General features: G+C 35.1%; 1 protein-coding gene across 1 annotated transcript in view; it reads left to right on the forward strand.

Annotated features, from left to right (window-relative positions):
• HCN1 (hyperpolarization activated cyclic nucleotide gated potassium channel 1) overlaps positions 1–18,051 on the forward strand; it is a 413,758-nt gene that overhangs the window by 346,368 nt on the left and 49,339 nt on the right. The gene's annotated exons all lie outside the window — the stretch shown is intronic.

An 18,051-nucleotide genomic window follows, 5' to 3' on the forward strand; every position in this document is an offset into this window, starting at 1 on the left:
CCTCATTAAAACACTTTTGCCTTGGAGCTTCTTTCCATCCCTCCCTAGAAGGCTTCTCTCTGCCCCCGGGAATGTTCTGGTCACTCCTAGACCAAAAGAATATTGGTGTGATTGTTCATATTTCTCACACTGCTTTTCTTTCCTTTCTTTCTTTTACTACCAACCTTCTCAAATAATTACTGTATAGTCATTACAATGTGTGGTTTGATCTCCACTTCTTCACTGTAGTTGTTTCCTTGAAAGTTATCGGTGATCTGTTATTCATCAAAAAGCCTTTGTCTTTGAACCCTTGATGGTCCTTTTAAACTGTTAGCAAAACACACAACCTGAATCTCTTTTTTGGGCTTCCTTAGCACTGAACCATTACTAAGCCTTAGGCTTTTCATTTTGCATTTCTGGATTTGTTCTTTTTTTTTATTTATTTCTTCTTTCACATTAATTCTGTAAATATTGTGCTCCAAGTTCTTGCCAATAACACTGTTTTCTTAAAATCTACATGATTTTCCCGACTCCATATATAGTAAGCTGTGTAATACAGTCATTATCTTCCATTACTAAACCATTTTTCCTTTGCAGTCTCTCAGTAAATGTTTTAGTCATTCTCTCAAATCATTTGGAATGTAAAATTGTAGTCTTTTTTCTTTTAATCTTTTTCTGCTCTGCCCATCCAGTCAATCGCCAAATGCCATCAGTTCACTGTGGCAGTCCATCCCACACCTGCGCCCTTATTTCCTTCCCCACCACTATCGCCCTGACCTTAATCTTCTCATGTGGACAATCGGAACTGTCTCCTTAGTTTGCCTTCCAGCCTCTGGGCTGTTTCCTCTAACTACCATTTAAAACATCATTGCCAGATTAATCTTTTTTTTTTCTTTTCATATGCACGAGCTACTCATTTCTCTGCTCAGAAACTTTCACTCTTTACATACAAAATTAAATCAAATTTAGTCTCCCTAGGCTCATATTCCAGCCCTTCTGTGCTCTAATTTCAGCTAAATTTCCAGCTTTATTCTCCCTGCTGCTCTATGTGTTCCAAAGTGGCCTACAGCCAAACTGTGCAACTTGCTGTTTTGCAAAAATCAATTATAATTTCTCACCTTGCATCATATGTTTTTCAGAAATGTCTGTCATCTGTTAGCAAAATCTAGTTCAAATATTTCTTTATTTACAACTATTTTTTTTTTATTTTCCAGGGTAGATTTCATCTCTCTTTTCTCTGACCCCTAATGCACTGAGTCAACAACTCATGTGTGCTCCTTATCTATTCTGTTTTTGTTATCATTAGTGTTTCATATTTGTTTTCTCCACTTTTGTCTTGAAAGTTCCTCAAAAGCAAAGGCTTCCTTATAGTTTAAAATTTTCTTGAAATTCCTAGTACATGTAGCATATATTAAATGCTCAATAAATATTTTCATTGCAACTAACATCTTTACTATTTATAACCATTCCTAAGCTTTTGCATCTCTTAAAAGTTATTCATAATTTTTTTGAGCCTTAAACTATCAGTTGAGTTTGTCAATAAAGGAGCTAAACATCTGCTGTTGATTAGCTTATTTTCTTTACAAACACCTCAAATAAGAATATCATTTATTTATTTATTTATTTTGCTTTGGGAACCCCAATTTAAACTTCATTTTTTGTTGTATTTTTAAAAATAAAATAATGTGTTTTTTTTTTTAATCTATCAATATGCTTTGCTTTATCTCTTTGTTGGATTACAGAATTTGTTTTAAATCTAAATCCCCTAGGGTGCATGGGTGGCTCAGTCCACTAAGCATAGGACTCTTGACTTTGGCTTCAGTCATGATCTCAGGGTTGTGAGATCAAGCCCTGCTTTGGGTTCTGTGCTGAGTGGGGAGCCTGCTTAAGATTCTCTCTCCCCTCCCTCCCCTACTTTTTCCCTTTCTAAGATAACAATAATAATTATTATAATAATAAATAAAAAATCCAAATCCCCTTCACCGAAAGGCAGAAGGTCAGGACACTGGAACCAGGCTGGGTTCTCAAGGGCCCAGAGTGGTTCAAAGACAGGCAGGAGAGGCCATAGCAGGGAGACAAATATAATCCAAGAGACAGTATCAGATATTAAGACTAAATCAAAAGACAGGAAGACACTATAAAACTAAGGATATATTTCAAAGAAACAGGAAAGGGGCACCTGGGTGGCTCAGTTGGTTAAGCGTCTGCCTTCGGCTCGGGTCATGATCCCAGAATCCTGGGATCGAGCCTGCGTCAGGCTCCCTGCTAGGAAGCCTGCTTCTCCCTCTCCCTCTGCCACTCCCCCTGCTTGTACTCACTCTCTGTCTCTGTCAAATAAATAAATAAAATCTTAAAAAAAAATACAAAGAAACAGAAATTTTAGGATTCCAGCATAAAATGTCATTGAGGGAATAGAGAAAGCCAGGGTAAAAATGAGTGTAAAAGCCCTAAAGTTGCATGCTTAAATGAGAAGCATTCCTCTGTGCTGAAAATGCATAGTGTAGTATAAAATTGGGATAACAAGAACATCTTCTTAATCGTGTGTATTTTATTAACTACCCTTGCTCTTGCCACACATTAACTTAACTCTGATCTTCATTGGAAAAAATGCACTTTTCATTTTTACCCCCTACACCCATCCACAGCGATATGAGACCATATGTCCAATTTCCTTCTTTCCTACAACTATTCAGTCACTAAATTATGACCAATGTTTTTCCTCATATTTTCAAATACCATAATTCAGGGTCTCAGCATCTTTTAATTCAACATCTGAAGTGTTCTCACAACTGTTCTCCCTGCCTTTGATCTCAGTTAGCTCAAATGCATACCTAGAAAATACGAGTTTGACGATTCTCCTCTCTTCTTCCTAGAACCTGCTCATGATCTCCCATCCCCTACAGGAAAAAGTCCAATTTTCTTGACAATGCATATGAGACACTCCATGCTCTGCCTTAATCTTTACTTTTTTCTATTAATACTTCATCAGCATGGAATTGTTCATAATTTTCTGGGGAAAAGAAAAGTGCTGTTGATTGCCTCATTGCTTTTCCTCATGCTACTCTATCTTCACTCCTTTCGATTAAGTTTATATTCCACTTCCCAGTAAGCATTCTTACTACACATGAACTTCCTCATAAATTTTCCCTGACCACTCTGTCTCTCACATTGTATTTATCACTTGTCAGTTTATTGTTTGTCTCTTCTAAGACTATGAGCTTCTTGAGGCTAGAGATGATGCCTTAATCTTTATATCTTTATTGACCAGTTATAGTAGGAACTCACTAAGTATTTACTGAATGAACAGCCTTTAACAGAATTATGAATGAAAAAAAGACTAAGAGTTTGACTACTTAATAAAATTAGGGATCTTATAAGTGAATTCATTAAATGCTCAGACACTTAACACCTTAAAAGGTGAAAACCATGTTCTCCATTTGTTCCCTGCTTTTCAGCTGTTGCTCATCTGGCATCAGAATTATGCAAAAGCCTACATTTAATGTTATACTGAGTTAAGACTTTATTAGAAAGGAAACAAGATGAGTAGGATAAGAAAGTAAGAAGACACATAGCAGAGAGATAACAGGAGTCATTATTTAACTAAAACTTGAACCTAAAAAAGCCAGACATGTTTTCTGAAGAAAAGTTCAATAAGGACAATGAGAAATTACATCTTGCTCCCTATTAAATTGGACTATTATGTACTCACTGTATTAAAGTCATAGTGGTAGATCACAAGAAATCTTTTTAACTTAGACGTTAAGGCATCAACTTGGGCAAAGGCATATTTTGGTCACTGTTGTGCTCCTAGCGTCTAGAAAGTGCCTGGCACCTAGAAGACATTGAATGACTGATATCATAAATGTCAAATGAGTGAAAGTAGAATACTCAGAAGAGGAAAGCTGGATTATTTGTTATGTATTTTATGACAGAAGGTAAAAATAGAAGATTTGCATGGTATACACATACACATGCAGTGTATAATTGCTAAATATATGTTCAATGTTGAGTCAATCACCATTTTATATTGCAACAAGACTTTTAACTTAAACTTCTTCATTGTGCAGAAAGCTTATTTTTATGAAAATATGTAGCCTAATTTGAGATGCTAATGTATACTAAAGAACAGTGATTTCTGCTAACACAAGTCTGGGTACTCAGGAATGTATAGAAGTGAAGGGTAAGTCAAACCTGCAGACTCTCAAAAACATGCAAAAGACCTATTGCTTAAAAATATAAAATGCAATATTAAGGAATGTGAAAATTATCCTATATTCATAATCAATTAAACCCATATTATGTTTTATCCATTTTATATCCCAGCTTTTTTTTCAATGTGTCTGAATACTTTTAAATATGAAGACTTTCAAAGATATAAAGTGGCAGAAAGAATATCACTTGAATGATTTTTTAAAGCTCTTAGAAAAATCTCATACCGCATGTATGCAAATTAATTCTGTTAGTGGTTACTACAAAAACACTACTTCATTGAGTGCACTCTTCTATTTCCATTTCTGTGGCATAAATTAGGTGATTTATCTTTTCATATGTTGGAGACAAATTGCTGAAATGCCTTTAACAAATATCTGGTTCATTCTTATTGTTCTTGTTTCAATAAAAATGGTACCTCCTCAAAGAGGCCTTCCTGAGAAGTTTATCTAAATGAGTTCTCTTGAAGTCCTTCTCCATCACATAAGCCTTTTTGTTGTGTACAGACCACTCTGTTGTCTTGGATCCAAGAAGGCAAGGACTTTGTCTTTCTTGATTTCCACCATAACTTCAGTCCTTAGTACATATTTAATAATTACTTATTGGATAAACAAATGCAAAGAAAGTTTGGATGTCACACTTTGCAAACCATCTTAAGGAATCATTGATTGTTAGAGCTCAAAGAGAGCATTTTATCAACAAAACAGTGGTGTTCATGTGGATAAAAAGTGATGCCCAGAACTATGAAGTACTCCGGCCATAGCATATTCTTAGTATCACTTTCAATCATACTATGGAAAATGTGGTTTCTCATGTATAACAAAAGGATGCTGGCATCTCTAGATTCCTCTGTGATTTTGATTTTTATGTATATACTATAAGCCAGCATGTTCTATTTTGCTTGTGGTTGGTTTTTATTTTCTTTTTAACTTTCTTTAGATATTTGCATTAGTGATTTAGACAGGATGAGAGAAGGGGATTTTTTTTTTTAAGATTTTATTTATTTACTTGAGAGAGAGAAAGATCGTGAGATAAAGCATGAGTGGAGAGGAGAGGGAGAAGCAGGCTCCCCATGAGTAGGGAACCCTACATGGGGCTCGATCCCAGGACCCTGGGATCATGACCTGAGCCGAAGGCAGACACTTAACCGACTGGGCCACCCAGGTACCCCAGAGAAGGGGATATTTCAATAGAGTACCATTATAGAAGGTAAATAGATACTCTGTCCAATTTCTATAACCCAGTAACATCAATGCAATAGACAAAAAATACTTATTTTTATATTCTATACCAAGTCTTCCCAGAGTATTGTCGGTGGCTCATGGAAGAATTGTTGCTGGCCTCCCTGTCCAAACTGAAGTAGTAAGCCACCTCAGGATGGAGAAGATTCAGAGCAGCAGATGAAGTTGTGTGCCCATCCTCAGGTTAGGCCATATGACCTAAACACTGGCTCCACTAGAATTGCCAACATTCTGAGAAGTGACTGTAAAGTCATCTTAAAAAATTCACTTCACTGTGAACTAAAATACTTGGACCAGAACAACTGTAATATTCTGAGAAAATCTTTAAGATGATGCTCAGAAACTTGGCATTGTGAATTAAAGCTGATATTTTATGATGTATGTATTCATTTTCTATAATCTTCAATCTCTTGTTCTTCTGTGGCTGTATCTAGTCAAAATTCTGAGTCTGCAAAGCCCAACTTAATCTCTAGAAACCTCCCCACCCTCCAGTTGTTATTTGACCTGGGTCTGCCTAGAGAAAGATTTTCTTTCTTCTCCTTCCATTCACTTAAAATAAGCTCCTATTCTCCCACAGCTGCTCAGAAGGATCCAGTTTTATTATTTTAAACTATTCAGTTTAAATCCCTTTTATGATACTCTCAGTGCCATTAATAGTCATATGTATGCCTTCAGTTGTACAACAAACAATGAATGAGAAGCTACTATGGAGGGACTATGCAGGATCATGGTTAAGTGCATGGCCCTGGTTCTACCAGCCCCATTTAAATCCAGCTCCACAACTTACTATATGTATGACTTTGGGCCATTCAGTAACTTGTATATATTTCACTTTCCTCATTTTTAAATGTGGATGATGGTGATAATAACTACCTCGTAGAGATGTTATAAAGATTAAATGAGCAAAAAGTATAAAAAATTAAAAATGCATCTGGCACACAGTAAGTGCACAGTAAAATTTAACTTTTGGTATTACTTTGATTCAATGAAGAATAAGATATAGTCCCAGCTCTCATGGCTCTTATAGCTTAGAGACAAAAATTTCAATAATCAATTATAACTGTGTGTAAGTGCCACGAGAGGGTCATTCAGAGGGTGTTAGGCCAAACACAGGAGAGACAAGTCCAACCTTATCATATGTCTCATTTCTTCTGGAATGTATTCAAACAATCTGCTGATAAGTTCTTCCTTCATTTTAACAGGCAATTTTCTGGAGACAAGTTCTTAGCATCAAAATTTGGCATTAAAATGTTAGGATCATGATACTGATGAATGCTTTAGCAAAAGCAGGCAGTATATTTAAAACTAAAAAATTAATTAGAAAAATTCTGTGAACTATACCCCTCTGTTTATGAGAGCCTGTTGGAATGTGTACAAAGTAAGAAGGTCTGTTTTTAACATGATCAGATTTATACTTATTTGATTAGAGCAAAATGGCAAACTTAACTGTCGAGAAAGAGGTTAATGCCCTTCTGAGCCTGTCTCCAAAGTTCAGAACTGATCTATTTTTAAACAATGGAGTGTGAAGAGCCATGGGCTGAAAATAGGTACAGATCATGTGTCCCAGTAGAATATAGGACGTCAGTATATTTCATTTTCACAGAACATGAATCAGGCTGAGAGTATAATACTGTCCTTCTGACCTTTAATTTGTTGAATAGACTGTTAGGGAAGAAAGCATAATTTGCATGCATATTTACTTGTGCAATTCTGAATCATTTTTTTTGAAGTACATACTTGTTGATTTTTAAAATACCCTCAAAATATGTTTAGTTAAGATTAACTAAAAGAGGCTAGAATCATAGAATTGTAAGTTTATACAGGGATCTTATAAATTATCAGATATTCATGTAACAGGCACAGTAACAAAAGGCTAGAAAGACTAAGTGGCCTGGTCATGGTCACATTGCCAAACAAAGAAATTGAGTCTTTTTCTCTCTTTTGGTGTATTTTCCCTTGCATCCCTGGTTTCTAGAAAACAAATAGACAAAAAACATTTATCGATTTCTTAATGTGTGCAAAACATTGATCCAAGCATGATGGGAAGGTAAATTGTAAAATACGGTTTTAGTCTCAAAGTGCCTACCATATGCTTGTAAGAGACAAGATAGAAATACATGCAAAAAAAAAAAATAAACTATAAAAAAAGTTAAAGTACATTACTAAAAATACAAGAAATGTAAAAAGTTCACATATAGTTAATTGCCAGAGCAAAGCTGACACTACATACTGAAATTCTAAATGGATTGGAGACTTACATGCACAGCTTGAAATCATAAAACTCCCAGAAGAAAACACAAAGGAAAAGCTTCTTGATGTTGATCTTGGCAGTGATTTTTTTGGATGTGACACCTAAAACTTGAGTGACAAAAGCAAACATAAATAAGTGGGACCACATGAAACCAAAAAGCTTCTGCACAGCAAAAGACATAATCAACAAAATGAAAGACAACCTATAGAATGGGAGGAAGTCTGTGCAGACCACCCATCTGATAAGACATTAATATCCAAAATATACAAGGGACTCAAATGACTCAAGAGCAAGAAAATAAGTAGTCCAATTAAAAAGTAGGCAAAGGATGTGAATAGATATTTTTTTGTCACTCAAATGCCCAACAGGTATTTGGAAGGATGCGCAACATCATCAGTCATCAGGGAAATGTAAATTAAAGCTACAATGAGATATCACTTCACATCTGTTAGAATGGCTATTATTAAAAAGTCAAGCTATAATAAGTGCTGGTGAGGATGTGGAAGGGATATCGGGAAAGGGGAGTGGGGAAGATAATATGCATTATTATAATGAGAGAGAGCCAGACCACTGGACCTTTTCCTTGATTTTTCCTAACATTGTTCATTACTTCCCTCCTTCCCCCCCAACAAGGTTTCTCTAGTGGCATTGTTTCTTTCTAGGGCTTCAAAAATTAGTCCTATGCAATACTATATAATTCCATTTATATGAGGTCCCTGGAATAGACAAATTCATAGCAACAGAAAGTAAAATAGAAGTCACCAGGGATTGAGGGGAGAGAGAAGGGGGGATTATTGTTTAACGGTTTCCAGAGTTTTTATTGGAAATGTTGGAAGAGTTAGATGCAGTGGTGGTCACACAGCATTGTGAACATATTTGTGAACTACACACTTAGGAATAGTCAATACTATAAAATTGTTATATGAAAATTTTAAAAATTAATCTTATAAAATAGCACCCAATCCTATATCTCTAGTTTGGATCTTTAGAGCCATTTCCACCTGCCACCTGCACTTGTCACCTGAAGGCCCAAGATGCTTCAAACTCAATACAAAAATAAAGCAAAATCCTTTCTCCATATAACTGAATATCTTTGGAGATTTATTTCTCCCCAGACCAAAGAGCTCAGAAGTTGTTAAAGTATGTGGGTTGTGTTCCATGTCACTTCCGAGTGATCCTAACTGGATCATGTATGTATCTTGCCACTGCCCACTCCCTCACTTTGGGAGCTGGGGTTCCGCTGTGTCTTGGCAGATATTCAGAAAGGAACAGCTTCCTCTTTCTTGCCACACTTTACCGTCCTAACTTGCTCTGTAAGTTTGCCAGGGTTGCCATAACAAAATACAACAGACTGCGTAGCTTAAAAAGAAATGTATTTTTTCACTCTTCTGGAGGCTGCAAGTTCAAGATCAAGGTGTCAGCAGATTTGGAGTCTTCTGAGACCTCTCTTCTTGGCCTACAGTTGTCCACCCTCTCCCTCTGTCTCCCCATGGTCTTTTCTCTGTGCTAACATATGCTGGCTATCTGTTTCCTCTCCTCATAAGGACACCAGTAAGATTGGATTAGGGCCCACCCTAATGAATTCATCTTAACTTGGTTTCTTCTATACAGACCCTCTTTCCAAATAGGATCACATTGCAAGGTACTGGGAATTAGGGCTTCAGCATATGCATTTGGGGAGGATACAGTTCAGCCTAAAACACTTGCCAATGCATGCAGTGCTCCATGCAAGTCTAACTAATGTGGTATATAAATGAATGTTTAATGCATCTTAGGATGCCTGTCTGGCTTTAGGGCTGGCCTGATTTCCTCATGTCCTTTGCACATGTACATATGTTTTATACACAGATTATTTCTATTACTGACTGTTAATGATGAAAATGAATTTATGTGGATTGTATTTTAAATTCTGAAATATAGGTTCTTATACATATGTTTTATACACAGATTATTTCTATTACTGTTAATGATGAAAATGAATTTATGTGGATTGTATTTTAAATTCTCAAATATAGGTTCTTATCAAATTCTCCAACAACAAACACCTTCTCTTGGGATTGTCTTCTAATTCACACTACTATCTGCTGGTTCTGTTTTAATAATATTTTTTAGTTCAGCATATTTCTGAACACCAGTCTGCTTTACTTGCTGTATTTGACAGTTCAGATCAGTCTATGTTTACCATGTCAGATAGGCTTAACACTTACTCTGCAAATTATTCTTACAACTTGCTTACAGTTTGTAGACCAATGGAGCTGCATTCTGTTGGAGTTTATACAAATCTGTACAGGGCTTCAGCCTGGGATACCACACAGCAGGGCTGAGATACAAGGTCTCCAATGAACACGCATGTTGTCAGTATACAATTCCTTAATATAGGTTTGTTTGGTCTGTTTCTACCTCTTTTTCTTTTCTTCATAATCAAATTTAAGTGAATGTTAACTGAATTTTCTGTCACTTGCTATCATTCTGCCTGGTACCTAATGGAACAATATGTCCTTATGTTCTAGGAAGGCAAATCAATGGGACGATGCTAAGACTAAATTAATTTCAAACTTCATTTGCATTTGTATTGTAAGGCATAAATGTGATTTAATACCTCAAGACCAAATTAGATGCATATGAGAACTGTAATAACAAAAAACATTAAAATGTTTGAATCTGTCCATCTCAAAATTCATCTTGTTCTGATCAATCCTTTACATGCAGGCAGATTTCATTTAAGCCACTTCATCATAATTGGCCATTTGTATATGCAGAGGTTTTAGGCTAATTACCTTTAACATAATCTGAAGAGACTATTAATCTAGCAACTAATGAGATAGCTGGGTTTCAAAATAAGTAATGGTGGAAAATGTCAGTATTAAAGAGGCTATTGCATACTATTTCTCTGTATCTCTATTGGGCTTTTCTTAATATAACTATGACTAATACAAAATGGAATATCGTGTGGCCATTAAAAAGAATAGCAATGAGGACCGTGTCTCAAAATGGGAAATATTTTATATTATAAAGATGTGGAACAAAGAAATAAATGTTGAATGTATATTATCATTACAAAATATTAAGGTGAATAAAAGTTTGTCTGAAGGGAATATATAAACATATTAAAACACTTAAGGTGATGAGAATACAGAGAATTTTTTCTTTTATATATTTTAAGAGATGTGTGTATGTTCATTTTTTTCAAAGATTTTTTTAAATGCACCTCTTTGCTAATACAAAAATACTTGATTACTTTCTTCTTTAACGAAATGGAAAACTGCAATAGACTAAAATTGAGGCATTCCATATTAATTCAGCAATCCTCCTTTTTCTATTTCTAAACACTTTCCCAAAATAAATATTAAAGGTAAATATTCCTTAGATTTGTTGTTTATTACATAGTTTTTGATATTCAAATTATTTAGGAGTTGCAAAAAATGCTTTCTTTAAAACATAAGATGGATTATCTCAACTAGAGAAATAGATTATCTTAAATCTTCCCAATAAGACATAGAAATCAAGGGAAATGCTTTCAGTTTAAGAAATTGAAGCAGTACCTAACTTGTTAGCCAGTGTTTGGACAAATGCTTAGAACACTTTTAAGCATTAAGATATGCCTGTGTGGGCCAATTTTCTCACACATGCAGTCAACCATCTTGCAATTTAGAAGGCAAACCACCAGATCAATACAAGCCTGTTAGGAATGCTGAGGGAAATTGTTTTTAAATTGCCTCATGTGTTTCCTTTCTTAAAAAAATAATGGAATGTATATGTACAATTCACCTTCCAAATTTATTATATCAATAGAGCGGCTTTATTATAAGAATCCTTTATTTTATTCCTTGACTTTAGCCACAAGGGAATTTCATTGACTCTGCCCTAAGAATATCTTATCATTTTCTTTTTCGGAAGCTCTGCACTCACCTTAACTTTGGTTTTTAATAAACAATCCTCACCCCCTTTTTTTTTTTACCTGACTCAATATTCTTTTCCCAAATTACCTTGAAGCATTTGTTTCTTTGAAAATATGGAATATGGTCTATACAATTTATTTGATCTTAATCAATACTGTTTTATAGTATAGCTATAAATTACAGTGGTTAAAACAGATAACATTGAGTGAACATTATTAAATGCTTTACTTGTGTTAATTTAATTATCATAGTCTATGATAGAATTACTAGTGTTATCTCCACTTTACAGATGGGAAGATTAAGATTTGAAGAATCTGAGTCACTTTCTATGGGCACAGAACCATTTAGTTTTGGAATCAGGGATTGAATGTCCATGTGCACACACACACACACACACACAGAGGGAGAGAGAGAGAGACTAACCCATATTTATTTTACAACTTACAATTATTTTATACTGAATATATACATGTACATTTTCTTCCCTCAACTAGGTGTAAACTTTCAGATACTTCATTTTAGGAACCATGGTTTCCAAACCTGACTGCTTATAACTTTGAGTGTGTTATTAAAAGTAGAGATTTTGAGTCATATCCCTTGGAGATGTAGCTCCAGATTCTTTAAAACAGAATTCGAGCCTTGTAAACTGTATTTTAGTAAAGTACCATAAATATGTCCACAAGATTATCGTCTTCCTCTGAAAAGTTACAGGGAGGAGAATGTCATCTTTGGCAGGTCATTGAAGCCTTTTTTAAATTAATTTAATTTTTAGTTTTTTTAATTTTTAATTGATGCTGGCTATGTGAGAGCCATGATGAGGGCAAGGACCCATGGAACAATCCTGAATAGTTTCTTTTATTTTCCAAAAAATAAAGGCATTCAGATTCAGATTTTTAAAAATAATTGTTGGGGGTAAAATAAAAACAGCCAAGTTCATTGCTATCAGTTTGCTACCCCACAGTCAACAAATATTCATGTCAGACTCTTTAAATGTGTAAATTTCGAAAGAACAAATTTGTGGTTGACACAAAAATCTTTAGGGTTTGTGGTAATTTCAGATATGTGCAAAAGTAAGGTGGCTTCTTAGAATCCATCAAAACCCTAACTTAGAGAACTGGGTTACCCAGCAGACCATGGTTCTTCCTCTTGCAAGCATGTGGTCTTTGGCAGATTATTCAGTATCTTCTATAAAATGGGGCAGTAATAATACTTAAGGTACAGGATTTTTGCAATTGTAAAATAATACTTATAAAACATTTAAAGCAATACCTGGATACCAGAAAGAATATAAAAAAATATTCTCTCTCACTTTTATTATGTTCATTCTTAAAATTATCCCTGCCTTTAAAAAAAAAAAAGACAAAACCCTAACACATCCACTTACTCTAATTCTCACCAGTCCAGGCTACTGAACTGGGTGGAGAGGAGGAATAAGGCAACATCAGCAGCACTCTTTTACAGGATGGTCTAGGTGATAAAGTGTCAGTTGATACAGATTTGACTATATTTATTTATTTGTGTTTGATGTTAATATAGAAGCCTATATGTCTGATTGCCATTGGAATGTCTAATATAAGTTCTTAGAAGGAAGGTCTGTGTGTTCTGCAAAGTCTAAAAATACAGGGTGTGTTGGGTGTAGGAATTTAGCAATGTAACAGCAGCTCTGTTTTGTTAAGATACTCCATGATTCATTATTGTAATGATGGTAATTATATTTATAGCTATCATGCCTAAAACATTTTAGAACTATACTGTGTAGAATAAAATAATGTAGAATGGGGGAGAACTAAGTGTTTTACAAAATGGAACTTTCCCCAATGATACTTAAGTTATCAGTAAAGAATTGTAGTGCTTCAAGGAGCCTTAAAATATTACTATTCTTTTTAATAATAACCAAAAAAATATTGCTTAAGCTTTTCCAGGGTCTCAGAGTTTGCATGGTTCCTAAATACTGATTTATGGTTAAAATAAATCCTCTGTGGGTCACCTGGGTGGCTCAGTCAGTTAGGCATCTGCCTTCAGCTCAGGTCATGATCTCAGGGTCCTGGGATTGAGCCCCACTGGGCTCCATGCTCAGCGGGGACTCTCCTTGTCCCTCTGCCCCTCCACCAGCTCATGTGCTCTCTCTCTCTCTCTCTCAAATAAATAAATAATCTTTAAAAAAATTAATAAAAAATCCTTTGTGAAGCTCTCTCTCTCTCTCTCTCTCTCTCTCTCTCTCTCTATATATATATATATATCAAATCCCATTTTCCTGATTGTCATAAACTTAAACCAAAAAAATAATACAAGATAACCCTGAGATTGAAAAGGCAAGTCACAGATGCGGAGAAGATATTTACAATGTATATCCCAACAAAGAACTCATGTCAAGACTATAAAAAGAACTCCAACAACAGAAAAAAAAATGAGAAAAACTTGACTGGGCAGTTCACCAAACAGGATATTCATCTGATCAGTAAGCCTATTAAAATGTGCATAACAACATTAATCAGTGGGGAAGTGTAAGATAAAACTACAATGAGGGGCGCCTGGGTGGCTCAGTCGTTAAGTGTCTGCCTTCAGCTCAGGTCATGATCCCAGGGTCCTGGGATCGAGCCCCGCATTGGGCTCCCTGCTCAGTGGGAAGCCTGCTTCTCCCTCTCCCACTCCCTCTGCTTGTGTTCCCTCTCTCTCTGTCAAATAAGTAAATAAAAATCTTAAAAAAAAAACTACAATGAGAAAATTTTTAAAAATAATAAGATATCTCTGCATACCTACTAATAGCTAAAATCAGAGAATGATAACATCAAATTTTACTATGGATGCAGGACAACTGGAATTTATATATTGCTGCTATGTGAGAAAAATAATACAATCATTTTAGAAAACTTTTGCTAGTATCTACTAAAATTAAATATGTTTACCTTATCACCCAGCAATTCCCATATATGGTATAAACATTCAAGAGAAATCAGTGCGAGTGTAGCCATTGTAGAAACAGTACAGAGGTTTCTCAAAAAGTTAAAAATAGAACTGCTTTATGATCCAGCAGTTGCACTATAGGGTATTTACCCAAAGAATACAAAAACACTAATTCAAAGGGATACATGCACCCTGATGTTTATTGCAGCGTAATCTACAATAGTCAAAGTATAGAAGCAGCCCAAGTGTCCACTGATGATGGATAAAGAGGATGTGGTTAGACATTTGAAAAATTCACTTAAGACTTGTGCACTTTACCCTGTATGATACTTTAAAAAATATTCTCTAGTCTTTGACCAAACAACGTAAATCATTCTATCACACTTCAGCAAAACAAGAGGAAGGACCACTGAAAAGGAAGGACTTTCATATTTGAAATAGACTGACATGTCAAAGTAAGATCAAATTCAGGGTTCTTCGGTGTTGGTTGTTGTATTATGCTTTTATTTAGTAGAGAAAAGTTTATTTGGAATTTGAACAGATTTGTCTATTTTCCCCTGCTCTTTAATTTACTCAGTTGTTTAACTATATAAATATGGTCTCATGATTATTTATTTTATACTTTGAGATTAATCTAACACTACATTATTTACTTTGTTACACCAATTGTTAACGCTTTAGCTATTGGTAGCTTTTTCATTTGGCCTTCTTTGAAATACACTCATCATTGTGGGATTTTTCTTTTTTATGTTTGTATTTGATTGTTTGTTTTTTAGCACTTCTATACTTTCTGTTACTACAAGGTGCTCCAGGAAGAAAAAATTACATTTTTTTAAGTGTTGACAGTAAGCTTGGTAATTTGGAGTACCTTATAAAGGTCAGGGCCATGTCTGATTCCCTTAGGAATGGAGCATTCCTCAATTTAACGCATATGGTCAATACTCCTAATTCAGGCCAGACATATTGCTAAAATAGCTCATTGTAACAACTGCCATAAAGCATCTGGATGGAAATTAGAGATATTAATAACTTAACTGTGTGTCTTAGTTAAGACAGTGTTCTATAAGGAACTGTGATTGATGGAGGAGGAGCTTTAAAAGTCTTGTTTTACATATAGAGAGATATTAATAACTTAATTAAATATGTTCTCTAAGAAAATGTGCTATAAAGAAATGTGATTGATGGAAAAGAGCTTTTAAAAGTTTTGCTTCATTTCTAGACTCACATGATTGCAAGCCAATTTCATGGGAAGAGAGAGGGCTTTTAAATGCAAATAACTTTCTGTCTAATTACATTTTTTTCTTATCAAATGCTTGTTAGAATTTATAGTTTCAATCTGATAGTTGTCACACTGGAGGTAAAAGTTCCAAAGAGAGAAAAAATTAATGGATTCCTTTAAGCCATAACAATAATATGAAATTATCCCTGTGGTGTTATAATCAAGGCAGTTACAATAGGTGTACCTGAATATGCAATGCATCATAGAAAAAGTTATTCATATAAATAAAGAACAGCTAACTTGTTTATAAAATATACTTCTAATTATTTTCTAAAATAAAGGGTGAGAGAACAATGAAGAGAAAAAAATGTGTTTGAATCCAGTAACACAGATAAAAGAATTCTCTATTTTATTATTTTCTTTGAAAATTCTTCTTTTCTCTGAAATCTGACATGTTCATTTTCTTCCACCGTATTCTTCCATGCCATTTTACATGTGAAATCATTAACTCAAACAATCAATCTGGTCCTTTTAATGACCTCTCTCTGTCTTCTTTCAACTCATGAACCTTGAGTGGTTCACCTTTTATCTTCATGAAGTTTTTGTATAGAAGGATTCTGAATAATAAAAAGCACATTTTTATGAACCAGAGACTTTTTTATCAAGCTGTTTGCTTTAGAGAGCTTTCTAGGAGTTTGAAGTAAATATCCCCCAATGGGAAAAAATCCCTCCTCTTTGTGAGCACTTTTTTCCACTGTTGAAACTCCATCTTCCTTCTTTCCTTCCCTTCCTTCTCCCTTTCTCCTTTATTCCACTTTCTCTACCTGCGTGCATATTCACTGAGCGTGAACTACGTGCGAAAGCTTACTGTAGTCCCACCCCCACCACTGCTCTTCAGCACCAGTTAAAATTAACCACAAGTTGTCCTCAGTACAACCACCCATGGAGTCAGCTGAACATTATTTGGGCTTGGATGATGCTACACGAGGTATCTTTCTCTTGTTTTTTGTTGCTATGTTCCCTTTTTGCTTATTACAGCTGTTTTAAATATTTTACCATCCTCCGTGAAGCCCCACCATTAGAGAATCTTTGCTCTGCTGAACTGACAAGATATTGTTAAAGATGAAATACCTTCTTTTCCATGGTGGACCCCAAATTTTGTGCCCCCTGTATCAGCTAGAATTTTCTTACCTATTCCAAAATAAGGTCATGTCATTTCATGAAGCAAGATTGAGGAAACTTTCTTTCCTCAGTCTTAGAATCTATTAGTTTATATAACATATTTTCCCAAACAAGAATTCAGATCTCAGCTTTTGTTAATACCTCCAATTATTTTTTGCCCTTTTCCCACATTTTTTTAAAGGTTTTATTTATTTATTTGACAGAGAGATAGCGAGAGCAGGAACACAAGCAGGGGGAGTGGGAGAGGGAGAAGCAGGCTTCCCGCCGAGCAGGGAGCCCGATGCAGGGCTCCATCCCAGGACCCTGGGATCATGACCTGAGCTGAAGGCAGACGCTTAACGACTGAGCCACCCATGTGCCCCTTTTCCCACTTTTTAGCAGGATTTCCTTCCTCTGCCCCTCCCCCCTGCCTGTGTGCTTATGTTTTCTCTTTCTCTCTCTTTCAAATAAATAAGTAAAATCTTTAAAAAAACAAAAAACAAAAAACAGTTGGTCCCACATCTCTATTTTGGTCCAAAGAGATAGCACTATGTCTAATCTGGACCACATCTACAGAATGAAATCAAATGTGTAAGTCTAATTCAGAGTTGGCCTGGTTCCAGCAATAAAACAAACAAACAATTCAGGAAAAGGAAAATATGGTCCCTCCAGTCTAAAGCCCAGAAGGCTTAAAAAAGAGTGATTTTCTAATTTAGCCCAGAAACAGATGGAATTTACAATTATAGATTATAGTTAGATTAGAGTCTTCTTTGTATAACCTTTCTTCCACACCCCATTGTCCTCACTTTAATGTGAATAACATTAAGAAAAAAAACATTAAAATGCTTGTCTGGCAGCTGGGTCTTTGTTTCAGAATTCTGGTCAGTAGGTGCAAGTTAGATTGTTCAACACAATGGAGCACAAAAGCAGTAATATTATAGCTAATAAGAGGTAGGTAGTGTGGCTTCTTTTCTTCATAAAACAAGATAAAAGGGAGACTAAAACTCTTCCACATTTGAGTTCTAATTTTATATGAAGTATAGTAAAGGAATTGGAAGTTATAAAAGGTAAGACATATATATTTAATTCACATTTACTTAATGTTTAATATATGCCTATGCTGAACTAGGTGCTTGGAATACAAAGTTCCAACACAAAAATAAAACATAATTTCTGGCTTTGAAGAGA

Source organism: Callorhinus ursinus, unplaced genomic scaffold, assembly GCF_003265705.2.
Source record: "Callorhinus ursinus isolate GAN/ISIS: 27379988/994484 unplaced genomic scaffold, GSC_fseal_2.0 scaffold3, whole genome shotgun sequence".
NCBI lineage: Eukaryota > Metazoa > Chordata > Mammalia > Carnivora > Otariidae > Callorhinus > Callorhinus ursinus.